The sequence below is a fragment of the Ictidomys tridecemlineatus genome, chromosome 5 (genome assembly GCF_052094955.1).
Source record: "Ictidomys tridecemlineatus isolate mIctTri1 chromosome 5, mIctTri1.hap1, whole genome shotgun sequence".
NCBI lineage: Eukaryota > Metazoa > Chordata > Mammalia > Rodentia > Sciuridae > Ictidomys > Ictidomys tridecemlineatus.
The window spans coordinates 156688778-156699709 of record NC_135481.1 but is presented as its reverse complement, the minus strand read 5'-3'; the positions used below and the strand labels follow the sequence as shown (position 1 = coordinate 156699709).

Sequence of the window (10932 nt, the reverse complement as noted above, 5' to 3'; positions counted from 1 at the left end):
CCTGTCTCTAAATAAAATACAAAATAGAGCTGGGGATGTGGCTCAGTGGTAGAGTGCCCCTGAGTTCAATCCCGGTACAGCCCCCCCCCCCCCCCCCCGCCACCAATCCTGTACCATCAAAAAAAGTAACATGCAAGAAGGAGTTGCTGCTGCTCAGAGCAGCCTGTCAGACTCCTGACAATAAACCTGCTTCTTATACCAGGTATGTGTGTGATTAGTTCTGTGCCACTTTCCTTTCACTCCTTATGAGGGAGCGTTTGACTGTGGTTTTCCAAAAAGTTGAACTACTTTTTATCATTATATTTGCAATTATGCACATGGAGTGAAATAGTAGCAAGAAATTAAATTCTTTCTTTATTGTAAGTATTCTAAATATATGAGTAGTTGAGGATTTGTCTTATATTTCAACCAGCCATGCTGCTTCATAATAATAATAATAGTTGCAAAAATTAATACACTGGATTTGTAAGAACTTGAGTGGGAGAATTAATGTTCATATATAGTCACCAGAACTAAATTAGGTAGATGCCTTGTGGTTTCAACTTTTTGCACTAAATGCTATTTTGAAATTATATGCAGATCTCAGGCCTAGTCATCTTCTGTCCTACAGGCCCCAATCAGCTGGGTGGAGGTTTAGTGTAGCCATTCTGCTCTGGGACTTTCCGGACGGAGTAGTCCATGATTCTGAGTCATTTGCAGGTGTTCCTGGGGCCCAGTGGCTGTGGATGGCAGAAGCCCATAGTGGGACTGGGCAGCTGCAGGAGCAGAAAAAAGGTCTCCTGATAGCTGTCAGTGCCTCAGTGGATAAAATCATCTCACACTTCAGGTTGAAGTGGAACCTGGTTCAGAAGGCCCCATTGGGAGACAGCAGGCTGAACCCGGCCGGATGTGAGGCACTTGGGGGTGCCATCCCTCCACTCCCTGCTGGCAGATGGGCTGAAACCTTTCCTATATGATTTTATCACCAGGCAACACAGAAGGAGTTTCTAGACCCTGGTGGAGGCATCCATGAAGCCAGACTCCAGCAGTTCCCTTTGGTCCGGCTGAGAAGCCTCCACAGCCACTTTTATGCCTTCATCCTGGGCCTCCTCAACACCAAGCAGTTGGAGTTGTGGTTTTCCAGTCTCTGGGAAGTTGCAGGCCTGCCGTCCCTTCTGTGTCTGCCCACTGGATTCTTCTACCGTACTCAGTGCCCTTCCCTGTCCAGAGTTACTACTCCTGCTGCAGTTTGTGGGTGCTCACCTTCCATCTGGACCTGCTCTTTGAGCACCACCACCTGCCCTTGGGTCAACCTGAGCCCCTGCCCCTCCATGCCTGCCTTCACCCCTACAGAAAAATGCATAAGCCATGTGGCACTGGGAGCATGGCGGTGGGGGGTGGCTGGCCCAGAGTCTGGGGAGCTTCCTGGAGGGAGCTCCCAACCCATCAGCTCCTTCAACTCCTCTATACCAGTCAGCTGGTGGGAGCATCTGTCCCAGGTCTCCTGAGTCTATGCCTCAGGGGGCACTGAGGACTTCTCTCTTCCCTGGTGAGGATCTGGGCAACAAGAAACTGCAGCTGAGGGTACACAGGAAAAACCTCTGCCAGCAGAGGAAGTGGCACCAGGCAGAAGTGTCGGGCTTGGGAGACTGTTTGGCTTGTCTGGGGTCCCCACAGACACTGAGTGGAGCCTTAAAGTCCAGGAGACCATCCAGTTGGCTGCTCCCAACAATGAGTGTGTTGGTTCACGTGAAGCAGGGCGCCTTCAGAGACTCCTTAGGAGGACCTTGTGGTCTCAGCACCCGGCACAGCATAGGCCCACAGGGCTGTCTGGGCTTTCTGTGACCATACTGTGGCAAGACCTGACCAGTTAAGCTTCTGGCGTGGAGAATGCTGAGTGTCATTGCCACAGTGGATGAGAACTGGCTATGCTGTGGGTGGGATAGCAGGGAAGAGTTAGTGCCAGTGGGGAATACCTCCCTTGGTCTCTAGCCTTAGGAGGCTTTGCTTTCCTACGTATGTATTCCTTTGTCACTTGGGACTGGAACAGCTTCTGAACACTATGCAAGAATATTTTTCCAAAGTACCTTGGGCTTATGTACATTTTTTGGACACATATGCCTTTCTGCAGCACTAAGTCCTGATGAATCCAAATTTAAAATCCAAATTTTAAGTTTATCTTTGGGGAATATATACCCCTTCCCAATTCCATCTTTTTGCTTTAATAAGTACATTTTAATAGTTTGATGAGCTCTTTCAACTATGCCTTGTCCCTGTGGATTGTATGGGATTCCTGTTATATGAGTAATGCCAAATGATGAGCAAAATTGTTTAAAAGAGGTAGAAGTATAACCAGGGGCATTATCTATTTTTAACTGTTTTGGAATGCCCACAGTGGCAAAATTTTGTAAGCAATGAGCTATAACATCTTTAGTTTTTTCTCCAGCGTGAAGGGAGCCCATCAAAAATCCAGAAGAAGTATCAACTGTAACATGCAAATATTTTAATTTTCCAAATTCTGGCAAGTGTGTGACGTCCACCTGCCAAATATGGTTAGGTATCAATCCTCTAGGATTGACTCCAAGATTAACTTGTGGTAAAAAGGTCACACAATTTTGATATTGTTTTATTATTTGTCTAGCTTGTTCCTTAGTTATTTTAAAATGCTTTTGTAAAGTGTTAGCATTGACATGGAACCTTTTATGAAAATTTATAGCTTCTTCTAGTGTAGAGAAAATATGTATGTCATGTGTAGTTTTATCTGCTAAATCATTGCCCAAACTAAGGGCTCCAACTGACCATCCCAGAAACCTTTTTCCTGTCTGCAAAATGATATTTGTTCCCACATCGTTTCTGCTAATCTTCAAAATAAACTTTCCTTCTTCCCTCCATGCCCATTTGTAAGGTGAAACCTGCTCTTCCAAATACTGAAGAGGAATCCCCTCCCATGAAACCCCTCTCCTCTTTCCCATCTGTATAAGGGAACATCTCCTTTCCTATCTGTAAAATGGAACCTAGCCCTCTTCTCCATCCCTAAGTGGTCTGTGTCAGTGCAGTACATACTTCGGCCCACAAGCCTAGAAGGGCCTCTAGTCTCCTTCTGTGTATTGAATCTCTCCTATTCTCCCTATCCCATGTTACCTGTATTTATGATGTACTCATGCTGTGCTAGTTGCTGAACTGAAGCCTGGATACCCCTGGTGGGTGGGCCTGTGGTATTGGTCTGCTTCTTTCCTCCTTTGTCCCAATAAAGTGTGGGAGTTGAAAAAAAAAAGAAATTATATATAATCTACCATGCAATTGTATACATTTTAATGCTATCAATAGTCCAAAGATGGTGACTGTATAAAAGGGGATATAAAGAGTTAGAATACTGATGAATTATTGCAAGAGCCAAACAAACAAAAACAAAAACATGGAGAAAGAAAAGGCAGTAACAATAAGCAGGTTACCTCCTGAATCCCCTCAAATCTCAACGATGCAGTGTTGGTGAAAGCCAAGACAAAGGCTAGGGTTTTGGGTCATTTGTTAATCCAGATTCTCTTGAAACAAATCCTAAAATTAAGATTTATGTGAGAGTGATTTATTAAAGAAGTAAGGGCAGCAGAGAAGTAAAGGCAGTAAAGGAAAGGTAAAACAGACAGGAAAAGGGAGGAAGTGAAGCCAGGATGAAGGGTCTAAGACACTGCTGCAGTGGATGGCAGGGCGTTGGGCTTCCAGAACTCAACAATCGCTACGGAAGAGTAACTTTCAGCCGTCCAAAGTTATCTGCACATTTGCACAAAATGTTTATATCTGCACAAAATGGCTCCCGCAGTTAGAAAACAAGACTCCAAACAGGAGCTGTTTGTCAGGCTGTTGGATGGAAAAGTATGGTTGATGGAGAGTGATGGGTTGGCACATGAACACAGGGAACAAGCATCCAAAAAAATCTGGGCAGAGTGCCAACAGTGCCTGCTACAGGTCACTCAACCTCTGGGGTCTAACCCGTGGCTTAGGAAGATGAGGATTTGCCCAAGGCAAGTAGTGGAATTCATCCAAAAATGACTCCATGCTAGAGTTTTTGTTATCTTTGGACAGAATGAGATATTTAACTCTAGACTCAATGATATAATTTCATCATACGTTTCCTTATTTTCCTGTATACCTGAACTTTATCTAATGCCAATTCTCTGGGGCAGAAGTTGAAAAAGTAAACTGGAAATAGTCATTGAACATCAGTTGAAAACAAGCCTAAAACTGTCCAGCATTCTCTGTGCAGAGGAATCATTAACAAGTGTTCTTGGTTCAATGGTAGTTTAAAGGCTGTGGCACTTTCTTCCTTCAAATGGATTGCTGCAAAAGAAATTACAATAATTATAGCTTCAAGAGTAATCTAATAATTTGTCAGTTTTGCTTCCCATCCAACAACCAGCAGAACACAATAAATATTCATTTATAACAACACAGCTGATGTTTTGCAGAAAAACATAACAAAAATCTTTGAAAAAATATGAAAAGAAAAATGTTAATCAATTTGTTCTTCACAAGATAATGTTTGACAAAATATATATAAGAAAATATTACAGGATAATTATTTGTAATTAGATGTGGGCATTTTAACAAGAAGGTAATTAAAATATGGAACAGTCTATATGTCTCAAATTACTGATATCAAATAACATCAACAGTGAGATTACTATCCATATGGCTGAGGAATAATTCAGGTTTAGTAAAGATTATTCCTCTTAATTTATTGCTTATTCTGAGATATTCATATAAAACAAATTGATATATCGGTTATATAAATCATTTGATAGATGAAGCTATTTTTAGAGTATCTTTCTTGTTTCTTATTTTCAGACTCCCACTAAAATATTAGAGCATAATTCAAAATTACAGATGAATTATTTGCCAAAAGTACTTTTAAGATACCACTGTGTGTCAGGTGACTTCTTGCTCGATCCTTTTTGCTTTTTTCAAAAATGACAAAATATAGAAAACTGAATATGCATATGTAGAAGAATGAAACTTGACCCTTATCTCTCACTGTGCAGAAAAGCCAATGCAAAGTAGATCAAGGACTTAGGAGTTAGACTAGAAGAAAATATAGGCTCTACACTCCAATATATTGGCACAGGCAAGACTCCTAAAGCACAAGAAACAAAACTAAGAATCAATAAGAGGGTTGGCATCAAATTAAAAAGCTTCTGCAGAGAAAAGAAAACAAGAGTGGAAAGAGAAAACCCCAGAATGGGAGATCTTTGCCACCTGCTCCTTGGATAAGGAATTAATATCCAGAATATATAAAGAACCCAAAACACTTAACACCAAAACACCAAATAATGCAATTAATAAATGGGCAAAAGAACTAAAGAGACACTTCTCAAAAGAAGTAATAAATACAAAAGACCAATAAATATATAAAAATGTCCAAAATCTATAGCAGTTAGGGAAATGCAAATCAAAACTATATTGAGAATTCATCTCCCTCCAGTCAGAATGGCAATTGTCAAGAATCCAAAAAATAATAAATGTTGGTGAAGATGTGGGGGGAAAAGGTACAGTCATACACTGTTGGTGGGACTGCAATTTAGTACAAGCACTCTAGAAAGCAGTATGGCAATTTCTCAAAAAATTGGGAATGAAACCTCCATATGACCCAGCTATCCACTCCTTGGCATAAATCCAAAAGGTATAAAATCAGCCTAGTATAAGGATGCAGCCACCTAAATGTTTATAGCAACACAATTCAAAACAGTCAAGCTATGGAGCCAACCCAGGTGCCTGCCAACAGATGAATGGATAAAGAAAATATGGCATATATACACAATGGAGTTTTATTCAGGCATAAAGAAGAATGAAGTGATAGCATTTGCTGGTAAACTGATGGAACTGGAAGATGTCATGCTAAGTGAAATAAAGCCAGACCCAGAAAGTAAAGGGTTGAATCTTTTCTCTCATATGTGGAAGCTAGAGCAAAGTAAGGGAAAAAGAAAAAGAGAGGGGAATCCCATTAAAATAGAAGAAAGATCAGTGGAGTAGAGGAAGGGAACTGAGGGGGAGGTAGAAGGGATGGAAAAAGGGAGGAATGGTGGAATGAATCTGACCAAACTTTCCTATTGTTATGGTTTAGATATGAGGTGTCCCCCAAAAGCTCATGTGTGAGACAATGCAAGAATGCACTGCACAGGCAAAATGATGAAAAGTTAGGAGACATCTAACCTAATCAGTGGCTTAAGCAACTGATATGGATTAAATGGCTGGTAACTGTAGGCAGGTAGGTTGTGGCTGGAAGAGACAGGTCACTGGGGGTGTGACTTTGGGGGCATATTTTTGTTCCTGGTGAACAGAGCATATGGGCTCTCTCTCTCCTTCCTAATTGCCATGTTCTGAGCTACTTTCTTCCTCCACACCCTTCCACCATCTTGGGCCCAGAGCAAAAGAGTAGAGCATCTATGGGCTTAGACCTCTGAAATCATGAGTGCCAAATAAATTTTTTCCTCCTCTAAAATGGTTCTTGTCAAGTCTTTTGGTCACCATGGTGAAAAAGCTAACTAAAACGTCTGTGTGTGTATGTATATGAATATACCACAGTGAATTTCACATTTTTACATATCCATAATGCACTTATTTTTTAAAAAAAACTATAAATAAATAGAAAAAAGAGTGGTAGAGTCAAGGAAAGGGAATGGGGAGTGGTAAGAGGGGAGGAAAAGAGAAAGTACTAGGAACTGAAGGGGAGAAAATTATACTCCATGCCTATATAATTATGTCAAAACAAAACCCAATATTAGATTTAGAGGGAAAAAATAACAGAACAAAAGGCAAAACCAGCAAGTATGGGCTGCATAAAATTTACATATGTCTACCCTCATGAAACCACAAAAAGAGAGAATATTTTTAGCACCTGTGTTTAGTCAGCTTTGCATCATGACAACAAATATCTGAGTTAATCAACTGATGAAGAGATAAAAACATTTTGACTCATAATTTTGGAGTTTACAGTCCAAACTTTTAGGCCTCTGATGGTGGGAGCATAGAGCAGAGCAAAACTACTCCCCATGTGATTGGGAAACCCAAAAGAGGAAGAAAAAGGGGCTGGAGTCCTGCTGTCCTCCAACAACACAACCCCAGTGACCTGAAGACCTTCCACTAGATTCCATGTCTGAAAAATTTCACCACCTCCCAATAGCATCAAGCTACAGACCAACCCTCCGAGACCTGGGCCTTAGGGAGAAATTAATGATCCAAACTTAAACACACAGAAAGGCTGTCTTGTGCCCTTATACAACAACCCCTAGAAGTAATCACTATTTCTACTTTTTTCAGTGTAGGTCAGTTTTGTTTGTTTTGATTAGTTAAACATGACAAGAGAATGCAGTTTTGTCTTTAAACTTCACATAAATGAAATCTTACAGTACATAGCTTTGTCGTGTTTGACTTCTTTTGCTGGACACCATGTCTGTGAAATCCTATATGTGGGCCTAATGTTTCTCACTTGTTTTACTATGTAATTTCCTCTTGAAGAACTAAAAGTATCTTGGTAATTAGGCTTATCTTTTGTAATAGACAAAATTGAAAGATAGAAGCTAAGCTGAAATTCCACTCCTTGGTTGACTTAACATCCTAACATCTCAAAGTTTTAAGTAACTGTTTTGCAATTCCATAATCATTTTGAATACTTAAAATTTCAGTTTGCATTTCCACTTCCAAACTAGAAGAAGGATGAAAAGCTACCTGGCTTAGACCTCTGAAATAAAAATAGCATTTTTATCACATAAATTCATGAGCTTGCTGGAGGTTGTAAGTGCTAAGTTAACTTCAGCCTTGTTTAACAAACAACACCCCCCCCTTGGGCTAATGTATGAACAGCTATTTCTCTTACACTAACAATTGAAATGCAGTTGAGAAAGGCACATGAAAGTCTCTGTTGAGAGGCAGAGAAAGACATGTTCTTTCTGAGGTTCTTTATAAATGGAAGTGCTATGGTTTTGAATGTGTCCCTCCAGAATTAATGTGTTTTGTTGAAGATTTAATCCCCAAATTCATATGTCAATGCTATTTAGAGGTGGGGCTTTTAGGAGGTAATTAGTATTAGTTGAGATTATGGGGATGAAGACTCCACGATGGCATTAGTGGCTTTAAAAAAAGAGGAAGAGAGGCCTAAGATAGTATGCTTGCTCTGTCCCATCATGTGATATCCTCTGCCATGTTATGATGCAGCACAAAGGTCCTCACTAGATGCTAAGCAGAAGCAGGCTGGCACCAGGCTCTTGGACTTCTCAGCCTCTAAAAGCATGAGCCAAATAAAACTCTATTCTGTATAAATTACCGAGTCTGTGGTATTCTGTTATAGCAACAGAAAATGTACTAAGATAGTGAGTGATCTCAACACCTGGGGTAAAATAACTTCATGCACCCATAAAAGAAGCAAGAACACAGTGAGCAAGGTTACCCCAGGTCAGCCAGCAGTCTGCAGAGGAGCTGCCTGGCACAGTCAGCTCTCTGGGTCTCCCTATGGCTCTGTATCTGTTAGGCAACACTTCCTGGCATTGAATTTCTCCGGATGGCACAACTCTTAACAAAAACATTCCAATAGGTTGCAGAAGTCAATCTTTCACTGAAACTCAAAGAACAATCTCCTCAAATTCAATGTTAAAATAAATCATTCATCAATAAAGACACTCTAATTGCACAGGATAGATATTAAGTACAGCAGCAGTAATTAGGTAACATATGGTAGAGCCCTCGATTCAGGTTAGCCTAAGCAAAACATACATACAGGTAGCTACAAGGGAATTTGCTGGAACACAGGATGTGCATGCACTAAGTTTTAATAGCTTCGATTACATTTTGCTGTGGTGAGTTTGGTACCCCAGGTCCCCCACTTTCACGTTTAGTTAGCACAGAGGGCTGGGCCTCTGCTTTTTCCTATGCTCCACAACTTCAGTGCTACCCTCTGCTTTATGCCACAGTAATCTTTGCCAATGGGACTGAATTTGGATTGCTTTTTGTTGGAAAAGGATGGAGCTTCTGAAACTCACAGTAGTTGTGTCATTGATTTCTCATGGGTGCACTTCTTTAATAAAGCAGGAAAACATTTAGGGTTGGCAATATAAAACTTACCCAAGTGTTTTACAAAGATTTTTTTAATTTCTGTGGCCAAAAGACCTGATAAACACTATTTTTAAAGAAAGGAAAGATTATTTGGCACTCACAGTTTCAGAAGTCTTAGTCTGTAGATGGCCCACTCTTTTGCTCTGGGCCCAAGGTGAGGAAGAACAACATGGTACAGGAAAGCAGCGTAGGACATGGCAATCAGGAAGTGGAGAGAGGTCTGCTCACCAGGGACAAAAAATACAAATCCAAAGGCATGCACCCAGCTACCCACCTCCCCTAGTCACTCCCCTGCTGCCTACACTTGCCATCCAATTAATCCATATCAGTAGATTAATACGCTGATTAGGTTAAGGCTCTCATAACCCAATCATTTCACATTTAAACTTTCTTGGATTGTCTTACACATGAGCTTTTGGGGGACACCACATATTCAAGCAATAATACTAAGAGTCTTATTGTTGTTGTTATACTTTTTTGGTTTTTGGAGTACTGGGGATCAAACTGAGGGTCTGACACATGCCAGGCAAGAGTTCTGCCACTGAGCTGTACCCCCAGCCCTTTTCATTTTATCTTGAGACAGAATCTTGAAAAGTTGCCCAGGCTGGCCTCAAATTCAAAATCCTCCTGCCTCAGCCTCCCAAATAGGTGGGATGACAGATGTGTGTCATCACACCTGGTTCCAAGAGAGGCTTTTAATTGAGATCTCATTTCACTTAGAAACCTAACAGCAAACCCCAATACCTATGAAGGCTGCATTGCACAGGAGGAAGTGGTGGGGATTCCTGAGGACAGGTCTAGCCCAACTGCTGAAGATGGCAGCAGCTATTTAGTGATTATGTCAATAATTTTCACAAAACAATGTGTAAGCCAAACACAAACTCAAGGCTGAAAGGAAGCTTACAAAACATTCAGGCAAATCTCCCCTTTAGAGACCGGGATATGTGAGTCTCGGAGACTATGTCTCAGAGACAGAGTCTCAGTGAGTGGCGGAGGCTACTGGAACCTGTTCTTAATATATATGCTGGTTAATCTCTGTTTTCCTTCCCTACTTTCAGCTCTCCTCTCTCTCATGCTCTGTGCTCTGGGTTATCTCATTAAGGTTCCCTTGTTCCCTGGATTCTGGTTGGATTTGGCCTATGGAGGCCACCTGCAGGGGAGTGAGGGCAGGAGGAGCAAGGTGGAGTACTCCTTTCCCAATTCCTCTGTGATCTAGGTGAGAATTTCTGACAGCAGCTGCATCCTTCCTTGACTACAGCCTCTGCCAGGAGGATCTGCCCCCAGGAACAGTTCTCACTGGGCCCCTGGGACACTGCTCCTTCCCTTTGCCTGTTTAGATCTGGGGTGCTAATGGTTCCCCATTCCTGTTAGTCCCTGGGTGTCTCTTCATCCCTTTCAAACCTTGCTCAGACCTCTTTAGAAGTATTTTCATTAAACTCTCTGGAACCATCTAGATTATTTCCCACCAGGAAATTGATAAATGTTTGTTTGTACACTGGTGACAAGTTAATTAAGGGTAGAAAACTGGTTTTAGATTTATGTTTTGAATGAAAAAATGCTTCTTCTACTTCATTTTATATCAAGGTGTTAAAACTATACTGCAAGGTATATTCAAGTGACCAATGTACCTATAGTACTCACTATAATTTAGTCATTAGGAAAACATAAGCTACAGCCACTATTAGAATGGCTAAAATGAAAAGCACAGATAATGCCAAGTGCTGGTGAGAATGCAGAGCAACAAAACTCTTGTGCACTGCTGGTGGAATTGCAAGCTGTCATGCACCACTCTGGAATACTCTCTAGTGTAATCTCTAATATGTCTTCATGGCCCAGAAATTCTACTTTAGGCAT

The 10932-nt window shown here is 41.1% G+C and overlaps 1 pseudogene; it reads left to right on the top strand.

The window, feature by feature from the left end:
• Positions 1 to 694: 694 nt before the first annotated feature.
• On the top strand, positions 695 to 1971 carry LOC101965070 (AP-4 complex accessory subunit RUSC1 pseudogene; annotated as a pseudogene).
• The last annotated feature ends 8961 nt before the right edge of the window (positions 1972 to 10932 follow it).